Genomic DNA, 6000 nt, shown 5'->3' with positions numbered 1-6000 from the left:
CAACCCGCGCTCATGGTCTGTATGCAACAACCTGCGCTCATGGTCTGCCCACAACAACCCGCGCACATGGTCTGTATACAACAATCGGTGCTCAAGGTCTGTACACAACAACCCGCGCTCATGGTCTGTACACAACATCCCGTGCTCATGGTCTGCCCACAACATCCCGTGCTCATGGTCTGCACACAACATCCCGTGCTCATGGTCTGCCCACAACATCCCATGCTCATGGTCTGCCTACAACAACCTGTGCTCATGGTCGGTACACAACAACCGGTGCCCAAGGTCTGTACACAACAACCCATGCTCATGATCTGAACGCAATAACCCATGCTCATGGTCTGCCCGCAACAACCCGTGCTCATGATCTGTACTGAACATCCCGTGCTCATGGTCTGCACACAACAACCCGCACTCATGGTCTGCACACAAAACCCACGCTCATGGTCTGTACACAACAATCGGCCCTCATTGTCTGCACCCAACAACCCGTGCTCATGGTGTGCCCACAACAACCAGCGCTCATGGTCTGTATACAACAACCTGCGCTCATGGTCTGTATACAGCAAACTGCACTCATGGTCTGCCCACAACAACCCGTGCTCATGGTCTGTACACAACAACCCGTGCTCATGGTCTGTATGCAACAACCTGCGTTCGTGGTCTGCCCACAACAACCCGTGCTCATGGTCTGCACACAACAACCCGTGCTCATGGTCTGCCCACAACATCCCGTGCTCATGGTCTGTACACAACAACCCGTGCTCATGGTCTGTATGCAACAACCTGCGCTCATGGTCTGTATACAAGAAACTGCACTCATGGTCTGCCCACAACAACCCGTGCTCATGGTCTGTACACAACAACCCGTGCTCATGGTCTGTATGCAACAACCTGCGCTCATGGTCTGCCCACAACAACCCGTGCTCATGGTCTGTACACAACAATCCCGCTCATGGTCTGTATACAACAACCCGCGCTCATTGTCTGTATACAACAACCTGCGCTCATGATCTGTATACAACAAACTGCGCTCATGGTCTGTATGCAACAACCTGCGCTCATGGTCTGCCCACAACCACCCGTGCACATGGTCTGTACACAACAATCGGTGCTCAAGTTCTGTACACAACAACCCGCGCTCATGGTCTGTACACAATATCCCGTGCTCATGGTCTGCCCACAACATCCCGTGCTCATGGTCTGCACACAACAACCTGTGCTCATGGTCTGTACACAACAACCGGTGCCCAAGGTCTGTACACAACAACCCATCCTCATGGTCTGCCCGCAACAACCCGTGCTCATGGTCTGCACACAACATCCCATGCTCCTGGTCTGCACACAACAACCCGCACTCATGGTCTGCACACAAAACCCACGCTCATGGGCTGTACACAACAATCGGCGCTCATTGTCTGCACCCAACAACCCGTGCTCATGGTGTGCCCACAACAACCCGCGCTCATGGTCTGTATACAACAACTTGCGCTCATGGTCTGTATACAACAAACTGCACTCATGGTCTGCCCACAACAACCCGTGCTCATGTTCTGTACACAACAACCCGCGCTCAAGGTCTGTATGCAACAACCTGCGCTCATGGTCTGCCCACAACAACCCGTGCTCATGGTCTGTACACAACAACCCGCGCTCATGGTCTGTATGCAACAACCTGCGCTCATGGTCTGTATGCAACAACCTGCGCTCATGGTCTGCCCATAACAACCCGCGCACATGGTCTGTACACAACAATCGGTGCTCAAGGTCTGTACACAACAACCCGCGCACATGGTCTGTACACAACATCCCGTGCTCATGGTCTGCACACAACATCCCGTGCTCATGGTCTGCACACAACAACCCGTGCTCATGGTCTGCCCACAACAACCTGTGCTCATGGTCTGTACACAACAACCGGTGCCCAAGGTCTGTACACAACAACCCATGCTCATGGTCTGCACGCAACAACCCATGTTCATGGTCTGCCCGCAACAACCCGTGCTCATGGTCTGTATACAACAACCCATGCTCCTGGTCTGCACACAACATCCCGTGCTCATGGTCTGCACACAAAACCCACGGTCATGACCTGTACACACAACACGTGCTTATGGTCTGTACACAACAACCGATGCCCAAGGTCTGGAAAAAAACAACCTGTGCTCATGGTCTATATGCAATAACCAGTGCTCATGGTCTGCACACAACAACCCGTGCTCATGGTCGGTACACAACAACCGGTGCCCAACGTCTGTACACAACAACCCATGCTCATGGTCTGCACGCAACAACCCGGGCTCATGGTCTGCCCACAACAACCCGTGCTCATGGTCTGCACACAACAACCCGCGCTCATGGTCTGCATGCAACAACCTGCGCTCATGGTCTGTATGCAACAACCTGCGCTCATGGTCTGCCCATAACAACCCGCGCACATGGTCTGTACACAACAATCGGTGCTCAAGGTCTGTACACAACAACCCGCGCACATGGTCTGTACACAACATCCCGTGCTCATGGTCTGCCCACAACATCCCGTGCTCATGGTCTGCACACAACAACCCGTGCTCATGGTCTGCCCACAACAACCTGTGCTCATGGTCTGTACACAACAACCGGTGCCCAAGGTCTGTACACAACAACCCATGCTCATGGTCTGCACGCAACAACCCGTGTTCATGGTCTGCCCGCAACAACCCGTGCTCATGGTCTGTATACAACAACCCATGCTCCTGGTCTGCACACAACATCCCGTGCTCATGGTCTGCACTCAAAACCCACGGTCATGACCTGTACACACAACACGTGCTTATGGTCTGTACACAACAACCGATGCCCAAGGTCTGGAAAAAAACAACCTGTGCTCATGGTCTATACGCAATAACCAGTGCTTATGGTCTGCACACAACAACCCGTGCTCATGGTCTGCCCACAACAACCCGTGCTCATGGTCGGTACACAACAACCGGTGCCCAACGTCTGTACACAACAACCCATGCTCATGGTCTGCACGCAACAACCCGGGCTCATGGTCTGCCCGCAACAACCCGTGCTCATGGTCTGTACTGAACAACCCGTGCTCATGGTCTGCACACAACAACCCGCACTCATGGTCTGCACACAAAACCCACGCTCATGGTCTGTACACAACAACCTGTACTCATGGTCTGCCCACAATAACCCACACTCATGGTCTGCACAGAAAATCCATGCTCATTGTCTGCACACAACAACCCGAGCACATGCTGTGCTCACAACAACCCGCGCTCATGGTCTGTATACAACAACCCGCACTCATGGTCTGTATACAACAACCTGCGCTCATGGTCTGTATACAACAAACTGCGCTCATGGTCTGCCCACAACAACCCGTGCTCATGGTCTGTACACAACAACACGTGCTCATGGTCTGCCCACAACAATCCACGCTCATGGTCTGTACACAACAACCGGTGCCCAAGGTCTGCACGCAACAACCCATGCTCAAGGTCTGCCCACAACAACCCGTGCTCATGGCCTGTACACAACAACCCATGCTCCTGGTCTGCACACAACATCCCGCACTCATGGTCTGCACACAAAACCCACGCTCATGGTCTGTACACACAACCCGTGCTTATGGTCTGCACACAACAACCCGTGCTCATGGTCTGTACACATCATCCCATGCTCACGGTCTGTACACAACAACCGGTGCCCAAGGTCTGTACACTACAACCCGTGCTCATGGTCTATACGCAATAACCAGTGCTCATGGTCTGCACACAACAACCCGTGCTCATGGTCTGTACACAACAACCCATGCTCCTGGTCTGCATACAACAACCCGCACTCATGGTCTGCACACAAAACCCACGCTCATGGTCTGCACACAACAACCTGTACTCATGGTCTGCCCACAACAACCCGTGCTCATGGTCTGCCCACAACAACTCGTGCTCATGGTCTGCCCACAACAATCCGCGCTCAAGTTTTGTACAGAACAGCCCGTGCTCATGGTCTGCCCACACAACAACCGTGATCATGGTCTGCACACAACAACCCATGCTCCTGGTCTGCACACAACAACCCGCACTCATGGTCTGCACAGAAAACCCATGCTCATGGTCTGTACACAACAATCGGCGCTCATTGTCTGTACACAACAACCCACACTCATGGTCTGTGTACAACAACCTGCGCTCATGGTCTGAACACAACAATCGGTGCTCAAGGGCTGTACACAACAACCCGCGCTCATGGTCTGTACACAACATCCCGTGCTCATGTACTGCCCACAACATCCCGTGCTCATGGTCTGCACACAACAACCCGTGCTCATGGTCTGCCCACAACAACCTGTGCTCATGGTCTGTACACAACAACCGGTGCCCATGGTCTGTACACAACAACCCATGCTCCTGGTCTGTACACAACAACCCGTGCTCATGGTCTGCACACAACATCCCGTGCTCATGGTCTGCACACAACATCCCGTGCTCATGGTCTGCACACAAAACCCACGGTCATGATCTGTACACACAACCCGTGCTTATGGTCTGCACACAACAACCCGTGCTCATGGTCTGTACACAACATCCCGTGCTCACGGTCTGTACACAACAACCGGTCTCCAAGGTCTGGAAAAAAACAACCTGCGCTCATGGTCTATACGCAATAACCAGTGTTCATGGTCTGCACACAACAACCCGTGCTCATGGTCTGCCCACAACAACCTGTGCTCATGGTCGGTACACAACAACCGGTGCCCAACGTCTGTACACAACAACCCATGCTCATGGTCTGCACACAACAACCAGTGCTCATGGTCTGTACACAACAACCCATGCTCCTGGTCTGCACACAACAACCCGCACTCATGGTCTGCTCACAACAACCCGCACTCATGGTCTGCACACAAAACCCACGCTCATGGTCTGTACACAACAACCTGTACTCATGGTCTGCCCACAACAACCCGTGCTCATGGTCTGCCCACAACAACCCGTGCTCATGGTCTGCCCACAACAACCCGCGCTCAAGATCTGTACAGAACAGCCCGTGCTCATGGTCTGCCCACAACAACAACCGTGATCATGGTCTGCACACAACCCGCACTAATGGTCTGCACAGAAAATCCATGCTCATGGTCTGTACACAACAATCGGCGCTCATTGTCTGCACACAACATCCCGTGCTCATGGTGTGCCCACAACAACCCACGCTCATGGTCTGTATACAACAACCCGTGCTCATGGTCTGTATGCAACAACCTGCGCTCATGGTCTGTACCCAACAACCCGCGCTCATGGTCTGTACACAACATCCCGCACTCATGGTCTGTATACAACAACCTGCGCTCATGGTCTGTATACAACAAACTGCGCTCATGGTCTGCCCACAACAACCCGTGTTCATGGTCAGTACACAACAACCTGCGCTCATGGTCTGTATGCAACAACGTGCGCTCGTGGTCTGCCCACAATAACCCGCGCACATGGTCTGTATACAACAATCGGTGCTCAAGGTCTGTACACAACAACCCGCGCTCATGGTCTGTACACAACATCCCGTGCTCATGGTCTGCCCACAACATCGCGTGCTCATGGTCTGCACACAACAACCCGTGCTCATGGTCTGCCCACAACAACCTGTGCTCATGGTCTGTACACAACAACCGGTGCCCAAGGTCTGTACACAACAACCCATGCTCATGGTCTGTACACAACAACCCATGCTCATGGTCTGTACACAACAACACATGCTCATGGTCTGTACACAACAACCCATGCTCATGGTCTGCACACAATATCCCGCGCTCATGGTCTGTACACAACAACTTGTGCTCATGGTTTCCCCTCAAAAACACATGCTCATGGTCTGCCCACAACAACCCACGCTCATGGTCTGCACACAACAACCCAAACGCATGGTCTTCACACAACAACCCACGCTCATGGTCTGTACACAACAACCCAAACTCATGGTTTGTACACAACAACACGCGCTCATGGTCTG

The sequence above is a fragment of the Chiloscyllium plagiosum genome, unplaced genomic scaffold (genome assembly GCF_037043375.1).
Source record: "Chiloscyllium plagiosum isolate Xiang-an unplaced genomic scaffold, Cpla_swu_hap1 HiC_scaffold_7, whole genome shotgun sequence".
Lineage (NCBI taxonomy): Eukaryota > Metazoa > Chordata > Chondrichthyes > Orectolobiformes > Hemiscylliidae > Chiloscyllium > Chiloscyllium plagiosum.
The sequence above is the reverse complement of the archived record's forward strand: the minus strand, read 5'-3'. Positions refer to the sequence as shown.